General features: G+C 33.0%; 1 long non-coding RNA gene and 1 pseudogene across 5 annotated transcripts; both read right to left on the reverse strand.

The window, feature by feature from the left end:
• Nucleotides 1–6,462: 6,462 nt before the first annotated feature.
• On the reverse strand, nt 6,463–9,474 carry LOC129293938 (pentatricopeptide repeat-containing protein At1g62670, mitochondrial-like; annotated as a pseudogene).
• Nucleotides 9,475–10,642: 1,168 nt separating this feature from the next.
• LOC129293036 (uncharacterized) lies at nt 10,643–17,871 on the reverse strand. 5 transcript variants are annotated; one of them, XR_008589097.1, is made up of 5 exons: nt 16,046–17,871; nt 15,515–15,676; nt 13,539–13,981; nt 12,880–13,004; nt 10,643–11,941 (listed from the first exon to the last, which is right to left on the reverse strand). It is a non-coding gene; the product is annotated as an uncharacterized LOC129293036 (long non-coding RNA). The 5 variants fall into 5 exon arrangements; XR_008589096.1 differs by lacking the exon at nt 15,515–15,676; XR_008589099.1 differs by lacking the exon at nt 15,515–15,676 and having other exon boundaries at nt 13,539–13,995.
• Between the last annotated feature and the right edge of the window lie 1,667 nt (nt 17,872–19,538).

Here is a 19,538-nt window from a genome sequence, read left to right on the forward strand (position 1 = left end):
TCTAGTTCTAATGAGCCAAAAGGAAACTGTGCACCCACAGTGTTAACCATTGATGCCTGATGCTGAAATAGGTGTACATTGTGAGCATATAGTGATGATGACAATATGTAGCAGTAGCACAAGTCTTAGTTCTAAAGTAGGTAGCAAACACGTCAATCCATTAATTATATCCAATGGTCCATTAATAGAGGTGCTGTGAGGTATTTAGGACCATATGGATAAACAGAATGAAGAAAATTAAAGATTTTTTTGCTCTCTCTTGAAACATCTGAATGTAGAGAAAATGAATGCCAACAAATGATGATGCAGCCCTTACATGAAGGGATGAAAAACATAGCCGCATTACTAAGGGGAGGACCTCTTGAAGCAGGCTCAATCTTTAGGTCGCCAAGGGGCAACCATCATGAAGTATCTAAACACAGGCCTTCATGGCTACACACTTGTAAGGGACTATTATGTTTTACATGTTTTCGCTAACACTAACCTCATGAATAAGTTGTTATATTTTTATAGGAACTAAATACAGGTAGCTTGGGGGCATAAGAGCAATCCCAAAAAGACTTAATGGTAGTGAAGTGACAATAGAAACTCTAAGGGACATTATTCAAGACAAATACGAGCCTGGGCTAAGACCAATTGATCAGCCTATATTCATAAAACCATATCCTAAGCACATAAATTAGGACAATCTTTATTTTAGGGGCTATAGAATCCTGGACTTCACTTTGTTTTTTTGGAGATGTTACATAATCGCATGTTGGCAATTCATTATTCAATATGGTGAAGTTGTCAATTATGACAACTTCACCAATCTAAAGCTAAGACTGTTCTCGAACTCTTTTATAGGCCTGACCTTTACTTAATACACAACTTTGGCGCGCAACTTCATTCTTATGTGATTGAAAATGGAGCAAAAATTCTATATACAACTCTATAAAGCAAAACTGAGATTAGCATCACAGAACTTTGCAAACAACTCAACAGGTAGGAGAGATAGCTTATCAATATCTTGCAAGATTCAAGATGTTGAGAGGCAGATGCAATGTACCTCCTTCAGAGGTCGAGTTTGTCAAGCTAGCTCAGGCAAGACTTGATATAGAACTATAAAAGAAGTTCCAAGGTATATAGTTTAGAGATTTCTATGAACTCACGGCAAAAAATATGTGGGTATGAGGAATTTCTAAAAGAGGAGGATCACCGTAGGCGTACAGCTATAAGGACATATTTTAGTATGTTGGATGTGGCTATGGTAGAGATAAAAAATGCAAGGAATTACATATGCTCGACCTTAGAAAGGCCGCTGTTGAAGCCCTAAAAAGGCCCAATGCAGTACAATATACCTTTGACACCTCCAAACTAAGGAAATTTTTTGACACCAAAAAATTCCTAGGTGTTTTAACATGTACTCAGAAAAGGTTCTTATAGTGAAAATGGGCTGCTCAAAGATGTGTAGAGGAGTGAAAAACAGAACCTCAAGTAAGTGCTAATGAGCAAGAGACAAACGAGTTCATAAGAAGTCAATAGAAGATCATGATAAGGAAGGAGACAGTGAAAAGAAGATGAGGAACAACAAACAGAAAGATTCATGTAAGAGAGGTACTCCTAAACCTCTACTACGTAATTTCTTTAACATTCCCTTACAATTCGGTAGAATAATAGGAACTAGAGCTCAAGATAATTTCTCACGTGATCAAGACAAAGCAAAGATCATTGATCAGACATAAAACAAACGGGCCCATATCAATATTGTCCCATGGAGCCAAAGGACAATGAGGAACTTGAATCATCTGAAATGCAGGAGACACCACAACCACAAAAATATTGTGTCAAATCTCTTGTGTCAAATTATCCTGCAAGCCATGTAAGAAAAAAACCCAAGTAGGCTATCTTAGACTTTGCAAGTTATTAATTAAACATTCTTGTATTTCAATCTCTTTGCATCTTTATATTCAAGTAAATTATAGTAAGGGAGCTCGACAATCAGCTGTTATCTTCTGAAACTCAATGTCTCTAGCATACTTGATACTTTCTTATTATTTGTGAAAAATATTGTATTAAAAAGTGCTCACCCCTTTTTCAATTATTCATCAGTGAAACTAAATTACTGTGAATATTTGACATTTTTTTGAAACTAAATTACTGTGAATATTTGACATTTTTTTTATGGATATATTGTGAGTGATACTAAATTACTATAATTGTCAAATATCAAAAAAATATCTTCATGCATTATTTCAAAAATAATAAGATTTATTGAGATACGTTTATGCTATGTCATGAGTAATATTAAATCATTGTGGATCATTAAAAATATCAAAGAAGATGCTGTGGCCTGTGAATGACACCAAGTCCTTGCAGGTATCAAATTTTGCATTAAAATTCCATAATTAAATTATTATATAGAAAATTTATTTTGAGAATTCTTTTAGAATTTGCCATAAGTGATACTCAATTATCATATGCACTTAGAGCATCAATTGGTAGACTATGAGTGAAACTAAATCATTGCAAGTTTCAATACTTGTTATTTTTCTCTTACCCAAAGGTATTTCTTAAAACAATTTTATTTAAAAATAAAAATATATACTCAAGATAACATTCTTTCATAAAATAAATTAATGAAAAGAATAAAAAAACTTAAATAATAACTTTTTGAATTACATGAACTTTGATCCCCATCTTATGATACATAGACCTAAACTTAATCCTAGGTTTAAGTCCTCCCATGTAAATAAATACTTTATTTTTATTTAATCATCTATATTTTTCATGTGATTAAAAGGTAATTAAGATATTATTAAAATGTTAATTAATTTTACACAATCAACTTAAAGTAATTGTTCTTATGAATAGGTGTTGTGGATGCCGAACACCTTCTTTATCCACAATCGACTCTTGAATCCTTTTTTTCGTAGACTATTCTTTCTATTATATAATTTTCTAAGGTTTCTTAAAAATTTTGGTGACAACTTTAATTTTTCTACATTTATTGACTTTCTCTCTTCGAGGAAGTCACAATACAAGTGTGACAAGGTCATAAATCCTTAAGGATGAAACAAAATTAGTTACAAATAGCTTCTAAATATGCAAAAAAAAATTCAGAAACAACACAAAGAATTAAATGGATAGAGTAGAAGAAGATCTATGCAGAAAAATCCCATCAAGATGACTTGCAATTTTTAATCTAGCATTCAAACTTGGTTGATACATCAAAATCGCCTAGAGCCTTCAATACAAACTTGGATGTCTCCCCTCTTCATAGAAAAAATATTTATAGTTAAAGTTGAAGCTTCTTATCCAACTCCTAATCAATGTAGGACTCTTCTAATATTTATATAACGTATAATATTTTATATAATTAACTATAATTTATATAGTTTATTTATATTTTACCTGCACAATATAAAGAAAGAATTATGAGTAGATTTTGAAATGAAATCCTTTCTTATCTTATAATTACTTGATAAGAGGAAAATAAATAAATATTAATTAAATAGGTATAAAATATTAATAATTTCATTAAACATAAATCAAAATATATACCTATTTAATTATAAATACCCACTCATCAGCCTTTTTCAGTAAGTAATGTGGCATGAAATTCTTTTTCCCTAAAATCTAAATCATCCTAGGTCCCACGGGACCTATTGGTAAAAATGAAATTCAGAGGATATATCTGTGAATAAGTCCCTTCTATAAGGCTTCTACGTAATTTTCCCTTTCATTTTTTAATATAATATTTTTTTTTAAATTCCTTGAATTGGAGAAAGACATGGGCAGATAATTTAAATTAATACTTTTAAAATTTTTTTAACATAGCTTCAATTAATAAATTAAGTATTTATAATGTTTAATGAAATATTTCTAATAATATTAACAGTTTAACTAAAAGTAAAAGGTTTTAAAGGAAAAAAGTCACTGTTATTTTGACAAAATTAAAGATATGCCCTTTTGTTTTATTCTGAAAAAAATTGGATAAAATTATAACATGCTTGATTTTGTTTGTATTCCATTTTATTGTCCCCAAAATTTGAAAACCAAGCTAAAATTAAAATTGAAATTTTATATGATTTGAGGAAACACATATCTCAATAACATTAAATCAAATCAATATAATAATCACAAGTCGCATAAGCCAATTTAATCAAGTGGCTCCACGTGAGTCGTCTCTAATTTTACTGCGTATATGAACAGTTCGGCTTCACGTTAGTAATCAAGTTGGCTTCAATTTTCAGGTCAGGTTTTGGTTTTGGGCATAAAAACCTTAACCAAATTTGATTGGAATTTTTATACTATGTTTTTGCAAAGAAATTTTTCTAATATTTATTTACTTAATAATTATTCCAAATTCCACAATCCAATCCAATAAAGAATTTTCAACAAAAAGTAAAATTTTTTTGCTTCCTTCACCTTCAACGAAAATATAAATTTATTTTGAATTGATGTTAACAATGAACTTATGGTAAAGAAAGTCTGGCTTCTATGATTATATTAAGAATTTTTCCTTGTTTGCTCTCAAGAATTTTTTTTTTTTTCTGAATGATTCAATTTCACAAATTAAATCAATAAATAATTCATTATATGTAAGTTATGAAGCCAAAAGTTTAAAAAAAGTCATTCAAACTTGATCTACACTTGAACTAAACTAAATAAAATTGAACCAAACTGATCATTAGAAAACTGAAAAAGTTTCATGCTTAAGCGAACTAATTGGATTGGTTTGATTTGGTTTGATTTTAATTTAAAATTCACATACAAATCCACCAATCCAAGCTACCTTCAGCGACTCTTCATTTATGTCAATGATGCCATCACTGAAAACCAACAATCACTCGTAAACTCTGGATAATGGTGATAAGCAATTAAAATAAAAATGAATAAAACAGTTGTCATGGAAAAATTTGTTCTCCTTTGTTGGGTGACATGTGGAGAAGCCCTCGAAACATGCTATGTCCTACATAAAAATATAAAGCACAACAACATTAATTCCAAAGATTAAAACATTAGTAAATTTAGTATACTATACAGCTCTCAACAAAAAAGTTTTAATTCTGGCAACAAAAATGTTTTAATAAAAGTATAAACATTTTAAAATCAGGAGGATAATATGCTGTGCATGCAGCTTGCATTGGCAACAATGCTGATATATTTCTCCGGCTGTCTCTTCCACCTTTCTGCAAACCAACGATAAGAACAATGTTGGTGTGCTGAGTAGGTTGAGTTTCTTGCTTGATATAATAAAACATTATAGGACACAACATCTAGATGACCTTTGATCAAAAGATATTGGAAAATCTCTCTTGCCTTATTTAGTCTTCCACGTGCGCACAAACGATCAACAAGAATAGTGTAGGTGCCAATAGTAGGTTAGATTTTTTCTATGACAATATGTTCAATAAAAGCAATTGCTTGAGCAAGAATCCTGCCTTTTGCATAATGACTGTAACAATGTATTATAAGTGATTATAGTTGGAGGATGACCACTTTGATGCATCTTCGCGAAGATAAAAAAAAACAAATGAGATTCTTCCTTCCTTGCACAAACCGTCAATCAGAGAATTATAATTGCAGTGTTTGTTGGGAACCAGATTTCTTGAACGCATTTTCTTAAAGAGATTTATGGCCTCATCGTCCAATCTTTTATTCTTGCAATAACCATTAATCAAAATATTATAACTAAAAACGTCTGGTCTCAAACCACTTTTGATCATCTTATTAAATACTTCCAGGGCTTCCTTCACATTATTCATCAGACAATATCCATCTATTAATCTGTTATAAAAATACTACACTAGAGAGGAATCGTCAAAAAATTAAGATGTTGATTTATCGTTTAAAGTTTAATAAGCAAGTTAATTCATTATAGTTGTTAGATTTTCTAAACATATAGTTGAAATTGATAAACTAATCTTTCATGATAAGGCCTCTGATCTTCTTTATAGTTTTGTTGAGAAAATGATTGGGTTGTAGTGAATTGGTTGTTTACAATGGCTAAAACTAACAGCTTCATTAAACCTAAAATTGAGATGATGACATCAGCAGCAATTGAGAAGTTCAAAATGTCAATAAATCAAAGCAATCGATATATATCCTTGACGAAGAAAGAACCAAGCGGAGTTTTCAACCACTGGCACAACAACACAAATACAAAACCCATTGAACATGAAAACTTTTCAACATTAAATATAGAAAATAAACAAGCACAGATAATTGTCCTGAAGATTTTTAAAACCGATACAAGTGTAACATCAGTCACAAACAAGGTCGGAAACATATAATATTCTTCTTGCATTACAGAAACCTTCAATAAACATAAGTGTGTTGCCACAATACTGGGAACTAAATTTTTGCAAAGCGTTTTTTTTTTTTAAAAAAAAGAGATTCCACAACCACATTTGGGTGGATGCTTCCTTGGTTGGTCAAAAAAAAAAAAAAACAATTTGGGTGGATGCCTATTTTCGAACCATCAATGACCAGTCCATCGACTTTTTTCCACCGATCCATGTTGCAGAAACCATATATTAGAGTAGTGTTAGTCATTATATTACTACTATGCACAGGTCACCAACAATAGAATCATAAGTTATAATAACAAGAACCAAATTTCTGCAATGCATCTCCTTAAAGGAGATCCATGCCGTCGTCCACTTGTTATTCTTACAAGGAATATAGAATCTTCCTTTCTTTGGAATGTTTCTGCTCTCAGAATTCAGACATCAAGAGCTGCATATAATTCTGCCTATGAAGGATCTTCCAATCTAAAGCAACGCTTTTATTGGGAAAATTACATTAAAAGACGCACCAGAGATAATATTCAGAGTGAAAAATCAAAAGAACAATTGCCAAACCTAAAAATGATTATTGCAATTAGGTAAGTGACAAACGATAACTATTTCACCATCATAACTTCAGTTTAGAAATATAGGTATTTGTCTTGATAGTAATCAATCTAGACACACACTCACCTAAACCTTTTATTTCTAACCAAATATCATTATACCAGTTGACCATTGGGATCCCATAGAAATTAAATTAAAAAAAAAACAATAACACAACCGGACAAATCACTAAGCCTGAAGTAATCATCTAAATCGTATCAATACACTATTCACACACGTCTTAGAAATATAGGTAGTATCTTGATAGCAATAAATTGACTGATGCAACAGTTGAATGAAATTAATAATCAACCATTAGGAAGAAAGCACAAAACCATCTTAAGATAAAAAAAATCTGACGACGGCAAACAGCGCAGAGACAAAATAAATTCACTAAACTTGTGACTTGAACGAACATCAATACCGAACAGTCATCGGAAACCAACAATTTTTAGGAGAAATAAACAGCCATTAAGGAAGAAAGAACAACACCATGTTAAGACAAAAATTAAACATTGGTAATGGAATAGAGACAAAAATAAATAAATAGAAGAGAATCACATCCAAGGACTTGGTAAGAAAGTTATTCACAGAAAATGACTAATACAGAATGAATTGTTGTTGAAATGGGAGCATGGACTTGGTTCTTTTGGATTAAGACTTGTTATTAGTTCTTATTTGCAAATAACCTTCTTGCTAAGTCCTCAGATGTGATTCTCCCAAAATAAATACACTAAAACTATAACTTTAAAAGAACATTAACAGCAATCAGAAAATGACAACTTTTAGCATAAATAAAGAAGCATTAGCAAATTATACAATGGAATTTGAAAACTGATACAAGAATCACATATGTCAGCACTAGAGGTCCCCACCTTGTTTCAATTTTCCGGCAAGCTCATAGAAACCATTACACGAAGAAGCTTCTCAGCCTCATCATTCTCATTTTTATCAAGAAGAAGTCCAATAATAGTTTTAAAGGTTATTATGGAAGGGATGCAGCCACTGTCTTCCATTTTCTCAAGTAGCGTCGTTGCCTCATCAAACAAACCCTCTTTGCAAAGTCCTTTGATCATAACAGTATAGGACACAACATCTAGATGGTAACCTTCCATCAAAAGATACTGAAAAATCTCTCTTGCCTTATTTAATCTTCCACCAGTGCACAAACCATCAATAAGAATATTGTAGGTGTGGACAGTAGGTCGGATTTTTTTGCTGACAATATGTTCAAATAATGCAATTGCTCGATCAAGATCCTGCAATTTACATAATGCATGTAGCAATGTATTATAAGTGATTATATCAGGGGGATGACCACTTTGATGCATCTCATCGAGAAGATGAAAAACAAATGAGATTCTTCCTTTTTTGCACAAACCATCAATTAGAGAATTATAACTTACAGTGTCGGGGACCAGATTTCTCGAACGCATTTTCTCAAAGAGATTTATGGCCTCATCCAATCTTTTATCCTTGCAATATGCATTAATCAAAACATTATAACTAAAAACATTTGGTCTCAAACCGCTTTTCACCATCCTATTAAATACTTCCGTTGCTTCCTTTAAATTATTGACCACACGATATCCATCCATTAATCTGTTATAGGAAACAACAGTGGGCTTTTGACCAAACTTCATCATTTTGGCAAACACAGCTTGAGCTTCTATGATCCTTCCATCCTTACAAAATGCACCCACCAGTATAGTAAAGGTGACGACTTGATGCCTCTTTGGAACATATCATTGAGCAACCGAGTAACTTCTTTCCAATTATGGATTTTGCAAAATCCATCAATTAGAGTACTGTATGTGATCGTGTTGGGAAATATTCCCTGACCAATCATTTCTGAAAACAAGACAAGCGCCTCGCTTAAAAATTCATCCTTGCAAAGGCCATCGATTACTGTACCGTACATAACTACATCAGGTTTCACTGCCAATCTAGGCAGCTTCTGGAATAATTTGACAGCAGATCTTGTTTTCCCCATTTTACATAATCCATTGATTATTGTAGTGTAACTAATTTTATCTAAAAAATATCCTTTTACAAGGAGGTCATCGTGAAAATCCAATGCTTCCCCAACCATGTTGTTGGTACAGAGTCCCTTCAATAGTGTAGTCAAAGTTATAGTATTCGGCTTAAAACTAATCTTGAAAATCTTGCCCAACATAGAGAAAGCAGAATGTATCTGACCCACATGACAGTAACAGTTGATCAAAATGTTCAAACAAACTAAAGATGGAGTGAAACCCTTCAACTCCACCTGAGAACTAAGTGAAATGACAGTGGGATAATGCTTCATCTTGGCAATGGCGCCTAAACTTTTGGTAATTTCGAATATGGAGGGCGGGGGACGCTGACGGAGCAAGCGATTGAATGAATCAACGGCATCGGAGACGTCGTTAGTGTTTGGAGGATGGGAATGAAGGAAGAACATGAGACGAAGGGAGAGAGGTAAAGAGAGAAGGAAGGGAGAAGAAGATGATGGAGGAAAGGCATACCTGGTAGCTGCAGAAGACAACATCGTCAGTTCACTTCCCACTTCACAGTTGTTTCCACACAAGCAAATGAGATTTCGGCAAGAGACCGAGACGACCGTTGCAACGGCGAAAGGGGGGAGTCTGAAATTTGATTCAAGGATATAGGTGAAATTATAATATGCGTGGGGAACGTGTTGTTTTGGATAAAATTGTTTAATTTTGTTACTTAATAAATTATCTAAAATAAATAATTTTAATGCTTTTATTTTTTTAGGAGAAATGACAATAAAATTTTTTTAAATTATGTAAATGATATTTTAATCTCTTAAAATATTATAATTCTCTTAAAATTTTTAGAGTTTTTTTTATCATTAAGAAATTAATATAAAAGATTAAATTTGTCCTTGATTGAAACAAAATTCCTAAACCAAAAATTTTTAGATGGACGATTTCACTCCATCTTGAAAGCTCAATGGCAATACTAGAATGATAATTAAGGCATTTGGTAAAACTTTTTATCTAATAACTTTCTTGCTAAGTTTTAGTTGGCTCAACCCTTGTAAGTTGATCCTCATAAGCCAAGCCTTTAAGAATTCAAGTTCATGAATTCTCTCACTTTAAAATCAACATATTTCTCAAATTTAATCCTTATTAAGAGGGCCCAAAGCCCTAAAGCCTACATAACTTTTTTTAATTAAAATTTCTAATCATACTAAAGGAAAACTTTAAGTTTTTATACTTTACTCACATTTTAATATTAATTCTTGTACTTTTTTTAGTGTTTTTTGTCTCTGTATTTTTTATTTTTTATTGTTTTATATCCCTCCAAAATCCTATATTTTGTTTATAAAGGAACCTAAAATAATAAAAAAGAAAAAGTACAAGAATAAAAAATACTTAAAAAAAATATAGTAACAAAACGCGAACAAAGTACAAAAACTTAAAATTATGTTTTTCTTATACTAACATATATATAAATTACTACGAAACTTAAATATCTAAAATATAAATATTTTTTAGTCATTATTATTATCCATCTTCATTTAAAAAAAATACATTAGACACTTAAAGGGAGGTTTATTTGGAGGAGGTGATGCTATTTCAACAATGTCATTAACTTCATCTTTATCATATAAAATAAATATTTAACAAATTGTGTTATTCTCATATATTAATTCAAAATTTTAAATAAATTATATAAATGAAGTTTCAAAAAAATTATAAGAACCCTTGGACTAACCCGAGCTCGAGCCTAAGAGAATAAAGCTTATAAGGATAGAGTCTAAAAATCCTTTTATACTAAAATCCTTTGGCTTTTTAAGTTCAACCTCCTAAAAATACAGAATCTAAAAAAATAACCAGTCGGGTCCAACCTTTATCGATGGCTCTACATAACATATAATGTACATGTTACACATGTAATAAACAAGCACCAACGTTAACTTTAAAGACTAGAACATTAGACACTAATTGTTCCCAGAATTAGAATGCTGATACAAGTATACCATTAGTCGCAAGAACGATCCACCTTGCTTTTTTCTCGACAGACAGGCCTTAAGAAACCATTCTACGAAGAAGCTTCTCTGCCCCATAACTCATTCTATCAAGTTAGGACTTCGCCTCACCAAACAAACTCTCTTTGCAAAGTCTTCTGATCAGAACATGGATTTAACATCAATATGGTGTGGCCTTGGATCAAAAGATGCAGATATATGTTTCTCCCGCTGTGTCTTCCACCTTTCTGCAAACCAGTAATAAGAATAATGTAGGCGTGCTGAGTAGGTTGAACTCCTCTTTGATAAATATATTTTTTGGGATTGCATGGCGAGCAGAGCTTAAAAAACAAAGCCAAGAACCAAGGCAGACCAAGAGGTCACGTCCGAGCTACAGTAGCTAAGCTCTCTCATAAGCAAAAAACTGTTGGCAATTGGCATTCAATAGGAGCTCCTTCCAAGAGTGGGATATCTTTCCCACAAAAATGAGCATTCTTTGTGTTCATATCCACGCAAACCAGCTATTCACAATAAAAATGACACAAAGTCACTTCACAATTCTGATTCAGAAGGGACCTAATCTGTTGAATTTCAGGTTTCTGTGGATGGAATTGACCTCCTCTCAGAATGAGATTGAGGGCCTCTGTGGAATCCGTGTGGAGAGTAACTTTACTAAGATTGAGCAGTCTTGATTGCAAGAATTTCTGCTGCAATGCATTTTTGGAATCCGAGGCTATCATCCAATTTCGCAGAGAATCTCGCATGACACCCCCACAAGCTGCATTTCCACTTGCATCAACAGACCCGTCAACATCAACTCTTAAGGTATCCCCTGGCGGAGGCTGCCACCTAGCATCTTCACAAGTGCGTGTCTGCAGAACTAGACTTGTAGATCCTCGTCCTGGTGAATCCTCCATGAGTAGGTGTATACGTGAGTGAAAAATATGTCTCGCTTCTGTCATCAAATGTCCCTCGCACCTAGCATTCTAGAGAGACCAGCAAATATGAATAAAAGCTTTTTTCCACTGCCACTTGCAATATTTGGCAGACCCCGTTCCTGTTCACCATTCCATTTAAGCCAATCCTGCAAAGAGTGTTCAAACAATGCAATTTCTACACATCAAGATGCTGCCTTTCGTACACTAACAAGATAATGCCAATTTGGCCCTAAACTATGAGAGGGACAACCACCATGTTTCATCTCACACAGAAGATAACATATATTCTTCCTACTTTACAGGCCTTCGACCAGAGAAGTGAATGTGAATCCTGGGAACCAAAGTTTTTGCAGTGCACTTTTAAAAGAGATCGACAGCCTCTTCTACTTTTCTATTCTTACAATATCTGTAAATCAAAATAATGAAAGTGTAATTGTTTAGGTTGATGCCTTTTTTCGTACTATCATTCACTAATCCAGCATCTTTTTTTCACTTATCCATATTGCAGAAACAATATAATAGAGTAGTGTGTGTGACAATAATGGGAAATATTCCCCCATTAAGCATTTCTAAAAACAAATCATGTGGCGTAGTTACGAATCATTGCAAAAGCCACCAATAAGATTAGGATAGGGGCGCCCATTTGGTTGCAATTATTCTCTAATATATCTTTAAATAAGGAAATTGCTCGGTCAGGATGCCGGCTCTTGTATAAATCATCCGACAAGGTATTGTAAATCATTATATTAGGGGGATCACCATTCCAAAGAAGATGAGAAAACACGAGAAAACCTTCGTATGCTGCACAAGCCATCAACAAGAGAATTATGAGTCATAATATCAAGAACCAAATTTCTCCAATTCATCTTCTCAAAGAGATCGATGACCTAATCCATTTTGTTATTCTTACAATATTCATAAGTAACAGCATTAGGCTTTTGACCACACTTCATCATTTTTAGCAACCACACCTTCAGCATTCATCAACCTTCCATCTTTACCAAAATTGAGTGTAAGATGTAACGAGAGAAGGAAGGAAGAATGAGATAATGGCAGAAAGTCGGGAAATTTAGGGAAAGCATACTTTGTAGCTCTTGGGAGCATCTTCACGGGGAATATAGGCTCTTCTTTTTTCGGCCATCAAGGAATACTGATGCTTAAGAAATGCTTCTGCTTTAAGGATTCAAACGTCGAGAGCTGCATGCGGTTCTGTGAACAAAGTATTTTCCAAGTCTAAAGCAAGGAATATTTCATTAAAAGCCCCATGAGAAATAATATTAACTTTGAAAAATAAAAAAATGCAAAACATAAAAAGATCACATTTATTTGACTCTGATTTTTTAAAAAAATAAAAAAGCAATAAAGAAGATATTAAAATTGACTGATACACCCCAGATCCCTCCCATGAATATCAATCAAGTTACTCAACTAATGGGATCATACTGGAATCTTGACTCACACTCAAGTCTATACCTCACTTCACAAATAATTACTGGGACCGCCAGTAACTTGATGTAGAAAGAAGTCAAGCTCACACTTACTGTGCTCCCATAGGTCAAAATCCTCTGCACTTTTTTTTTTTTTTTGGGTATCAGCTTTCATTAAAAAAACCCATAATTATTAGCTAAGGTGGTTGTGCTTAATTAAGCAAATACGATATGTTCTTTAATTACTTCAAGGATTTGTAATTATTTAAGAATGACACAAAGTCACTTCACAATTCTGATTTAGAAGTGGCCTGACCTGTTGAATTTCAGGTTTCAGTGGATGGAACTGACCTCCTTCGAGATTGATGGCCTCTACGGAATCCATGTGGAGAGTAACTTTACAAAGATTGAGCCAAGGCTATGCTTGAATCCTATTATCCAATCTGCTAGAGAATCTTGCATGACGCCCCCACAAGCAGCGTGTCCACTTGCATCAACAGACCCATCAACATCAACTGTATCCCCTGGCAGAGGCTGCCACCTGGAAACTTCACACATGTATGTCTGCAGGACAAGACTTTTAGATCCTCGTACTGCTGAATCCTCCATGGGTTTGTGTATGCGTGAGTGAAAAATATCTCTCGCTTCAGTCTTGATTCCTTCAATTGCTCCCTTGCACCTAGCATTCTAGACAGACCGGCAAATATGAACAAAAGCTTTTTTCCACTGCCACCTTGCAATATCTGGCAGACCCGGTTCCTGTTTACAATTCCCTTTAAGCCAATCCAGCAAAGAGAGTTCAAACAAGGTGAAAATACAGTGAGGTTTTAAAAACATATGCCATGCCTCTCTTGCAACCTTACACCCTCTAAGGACATGGATAATAGATCCCTCACTATTACACTCAAATAGACACAAGGTACTTGGAGAGATTCCTCTTTTCGCTCTTAGTCTAAGGTAGTATTGATAATATGTCTGAACAAAGCAAATTCTACATATCAAGATGCTGCCTTTTGTACAACTCATCTAGCAAGATAATGTAAGTGATCACTGCCTTTTGTACAACTCATCTAACAAAATAACGTAAGTGATTACACAATAGGGGCAACCAATTTGTTTCATCTCACAAAGAAGATAGCATATGGTATTCTTCCTACTTTACAAAGAATCAATAAGAGAAGTGTATGTGACAATATTAGGAACTAGATTTTTCCATTGCATTTAAAAAGAGGTCCACAGCCTCATCTACATTTTAATTCTTACAAAATCAGTGAATCAAAAAATAAGTGTAAGTTGAAGACAACATCTTCACTTCACAGATGCTTCAACAGAGGAACATGAGACTTCAGCAAGAGACGACTATTTGAATGGCAAAAGTCCGAACTCGAATCTTTAGCATTAGTCGCTAGAAATATATCTTGCTTATACATGAAGAATTACGAGAAAATGAGACCTGATGGAGGACTCCATGCGGGTAATGTGCAAAGATGAAAATGAAAAGGAATAAAAAATTCCAGCAAAACAATCTGCATGTCTAGTTGTTGAATGATTGATTTACCATACAAAAGAAAAAACAATCATTAAGCACCAAAAGGGGAGGGGGAAACACACACACGTGCAATCTCAATTACAAACAGGCTCTCACTGACAAGTCAACTGTCCATCTCAAGTAAATATTTAAATAATTTAAAAGATCATATTCATTAGAGTATGATTTAAAAAAAAAAAAATCTTTGCCACTAAAATTGATTAATACGACCTAGATCCCTCCATTGTAGATCAAAATACTCAACTGAGAGGATCTAATTTGAATCTTGACTCTCACTTTAGATATAATTAGAGGGATTGTCAGTAACTTGATGTAGAAAGAAGTCAAGCTCTCAGATTACTCTTTCTCGAGCTCCCATAAAGCCTTTATACTTTTTTTTTATCAATCAGCTTTCCTCAAGAAACCCACAATTGTTAGCTTAGGTGGCAGGGCTTAAGCAAATGCTATATGTTCTTAAATACTTTACGGATTTGTGATTATTTTTTAGTAGAAGATTAAGCAATGAACGATGAACATATAATTAAATTGGTCTCCGACATAGACATGAATATTCTTCAAAAACTACCTTAAAAGTATAAGTTACAAACGTGGTGATACTGATTGTCAGCATAATAATTCATCAAAAATTCAAGCACTTATACACAAATTAGAAGTTAAAACCAAAGTACAAATTCAAAATATGAATCTTTCAAATCAAAGTACATACTCAACCTATGTACACTGCATAAACAACCAGAACATACCACACAACAATCAAATTAAGGGTATGTCAGTGTAGAAAGTTGGCGTCCCAACAATGGCATATACTATGTATGTGTCAGCAAGAGTCAAACAAAGGCTTAAAGATATTGATCTTGACATTACTGGTAATGCCAGATTCGTCCAACATCTCTCTTGCAAGCGACCTGATTAAATTTGACAGAGTCAGGCAAACCTGATTAAATTTTGCAATTAAATAATATGAAAAATATTTTTCAACATAAAACAGAGACCTATAAAGGAAAATGGCAAAGAGACAAAATGAAATTACTTAGAAAGCATCTTTCAACATAAACCAAATTGGAATTCAGCCATTAAGGAAGAAAGAAGCATGGCATGTTAAAACAAAAATTAAGCATTGGTAATGGAACAGAGACGAATATATATACTAAAACTGTGACTTTAAAAGAAAATTATCAGTAATCAGAAACCTAAACCTTTAGAATAATAAATAAAGAAGCATCAGCTAATTATATCAGGGAATTTGAAAACTCATACAAGAATGAAGGCCTCACCTTGTTTCAAATTTTTGACAAGCCCTTGGAAACCATTTTACGAAGAAGCTTCTCAGCCTCGTCATCTTCTTTTTTATCAAGAAGAGATCCAATGATACTTATAAAGGTTATTTTGTCAGGGATGCAGCCACTGTCTTCCATTTTATCAAGCAGCGTCTTTGCCTCATCAAACAAACCCTCTTTGCAAAGTCCTTTGACCATAACAGTATAAGACACAACATTTAGATGGTGACCTTCCATCAAAAGATACTGGAAAATCTCTCACGCCTTATCTAATTTTTCACCTGTGCACAAACCATCCTTAAGAATAGTATAGGTCCAAACAGTAGGTCGGATTTTTTTCTCTGACAATATGTTCAAATAATGCAATTGCATGATCAAGATCCCACCTTCTGCATAATGCATGTAACAACGTAGCATAAGTGATTACATTTGGGTGATGACCACTTTGACGCATCTCATCCAGAAGATTAAAATCAAATGAATTCTTCCTTCTTTACGCAAACCGTCAATCGGAGAATTATAACTTACAGGGTTGGAAACCAGATTTCTCGAACGCATTTTCTTAAAGAGATTTATGCCCTCATCCAACCTTTTATTCTTGCAATATCCATGAACCAAAACAGTATAACGGAGAACATCTGGTCTCAAACCACTTTTGATCATCTTATTAAATAATTCCACTGCTTCCTTTACATTGTTTCATTAGACAAGATCCATCCATTAATCTGTTATAGGAAACAACAGTGGCCTTTTAACCAAACTTGAAGATTTTGGCAAATATGGCTTGAGCTTCTGTGATCCTTCCATCCTTACAAAATGCATCCACCAAGGGTGACAACATCTAGGTTGATGCCTCTTTGGAACATATCTTGACGAACTGAGTAACTTCTTTCCAATGATGAATTTTGTAAAATCCATCGATTAGAGTGTTGTATGTAACCGTATTGGGAAATATTCCCTGGCCAATCATATTCTCAAAATAAGTAAAGCGCCTCACTTGCAAATTCATCCTTACAAAGCCCATTGATGACTGTGTTGTACATAACTAATATTCATTGCAAGTCTCGGCAACTTGTGTAGTAATTTGACAGCAGATCTTGCGTTCCCCATTGTACGCAATCCATTGATTATTGTGGCGTAACTAACTTCATTAAAAAAAAAAAAAATCCTTTCACGATGAGTCATCGTGAAAATCCAATGCTTCCCCAACCACGTTATTGATATAGAGTCCCTTCATTAGTGTAGTCTGAGTGAGAATATCCGGTAGAAAACCCATTAACCCATCTTGAAAATCTTGCCCAAGGCAGAGAAAGAACAATGCATCTGACCCACATGGCAGTAACAGTTGATCAAAATGTCCAAAAAAACTAAAGATGGAGTGAAACCCTTTAACTCCACCTAAAAACAAAGTGACATAGCAATGGGGTACTTCTTCATCTTGGCAATGGCTCCTAAACGTTTGGTGATTTCGAATATGGAGGAAGGGGGACCCTGACGGAGCAAGCGAATGAATGTAGCAACAACATCAGAGACGTGGCTAGGATTTGGAGAATGGGAATGAAGGAAGAAGTTGAGACGGAGGGAGAGAGGTGAAGAGAGAAGGAAGGGAGAAGAAGAGGACGGAGGAAAGAGGGGAAATTTAAGGAAGGCATGCCTTGTAGCCGTAGAGTAGAGACCAACATCTTCAGTTGTTCGCAGAGGAAACTGAGATTGATTAAGCACTTTCAGTCACGCGCATCAGCTGCATCGAGTTGCATTGAAGGAATCCCCATTTTGCAATCCAATCCTCACAAGCGCTCCCCTTCCGAAATGTACGCACCGCTTTGACTTCCATCTGTCCTCCGACTCTAACAATTCGCCTTATAGAGACTTGTCACCGGAGAAATTCTCAAAATCAACCGGTACTTCACTTCATCAATCATCTCTGTAAAATCTTCAAATAATAGTGAATATAAATTAATTTTAATATTAATTATAACTAAGAGAGAAAAATTATAAAAAATTAAATATACCTTTTATTATAAAAATAATATTGTTAAAATAATAACACATAAAATGTTATTTAATTAAATAGGTGTCATTTTATTAAATGAATCATAGATAATGTGATTTACCAAATTCATCCAGCAATTTTTCCTTGTCACCTTCCCCCTACTTTATGCCTTATTTAGTACGGGAAAATATTTTTAATAGAAAAGAAAATAAAAATATGAATGATAATGAGAATGAAAGTGAAAGTGAAAATGTGATTTAACAATATGTTTTGTGCGTTGATGATAGTGGGAGTGTAGTTTAAAATTTATTCAATAAATACATTTATATTTTAAAAGATCATAATCTCTCCATTCTTTGGACAATTTTCCAAGAATCAGATTCAATTTTAACAGTAGTCTTCTATATTTTTTTTTCAGTCATCTATCATCTTTATTGCAAAGACTTTCCTTCTATTCCGAAAATCAAAATTTTACAAAATATGTCCTTTAGTTTTGTATTTTATTTATCCTACTATTAAGTCATGTATTTTAGATTAAAGTACCTTGCTTTAGTATAAATCTTGTTCAATTGCTAAACACAGAGTAATTTTAATGCATATATTTTCAATTCTTAATTGAAATTTATTTTTTAAGTTATGTAATTTTATTTATCTAATTATTTTTAAAATTTTTGACACATGATTTGACTGAAATAATATTTCAAATATGTGAATGCAAGAAATGCAATTAACAAATAATGACTTTTGTATAGTAATTAGTAAATGATAAATTAGTAAATACTCCCCCCATTCAAAAATGTAAAGCATTTTTTGAAAAGTTAAATTTTAAAAAATGTAAGGCATTTTTAGTCTTTCAAGGTGTAATCATTGTCCTTTTTAAAAGTGACCTCTATTGATAATGAATTTATATTTATTGTAAGGTATTTAATAGGGATAAATATGAAAAGATAAAGTTAGTTTGAAAGCAGGTAACCACTTATTAGGAGTAAGATTCGGTTAAAAATGCCTTACATTTTTTAACGGAGGGAGTATAATTTATATCTGTTTTAATTTAAATTTTATTAATTTTGATATAATACCTTCAATATATTTATATAAATACTTTTATATTAATTATTTAAATTAGAAACAGATGGTAGATAATGATTAGTTTGTAGACTTTTTTAACATTAAAAAATAAGTAATTTTTAGATTTAAAAAATGATTTATGTTTGTTTTATAAAAAGAAAACATTTTATATTTGTTTGTAATAATAAAAAGTAATTATTATTTGTATTAATTATCGATTTAATTTTTATTATTTGAAAAGAAAGCAATATTGGTAAAAATAAACGAACAAAACGCAATATAAAGACTAGATTAGTAAATGTTAAATTAATTTGAAAGTAAATGTGTACTCATTTCGCTGTATATACATGAAAAGTTAAAACATTGTTGATTGTTTAATCACATTGTTAATGAAACTGAAAATCCAGCCAAAAAAATTTTTTTTGTGAA

Source organism: Prosopis cineraria, unplaced genomic scaffold (genome assembly GCF_029017545.1).
Source record: "Prosopis cineraria cultivar Desert tree isolate PC_DT_omini unplaced genomic scaffold, ASM2901754v1 PC14, whole genome shotgun sequence".
NCBI classification, from domain to species: Eukaryota; Viridiplantae; Streptophyta; class Magnoliopsida; order Fabales; family Fabaceae; genus Prosopis; species Prosopis cineraria.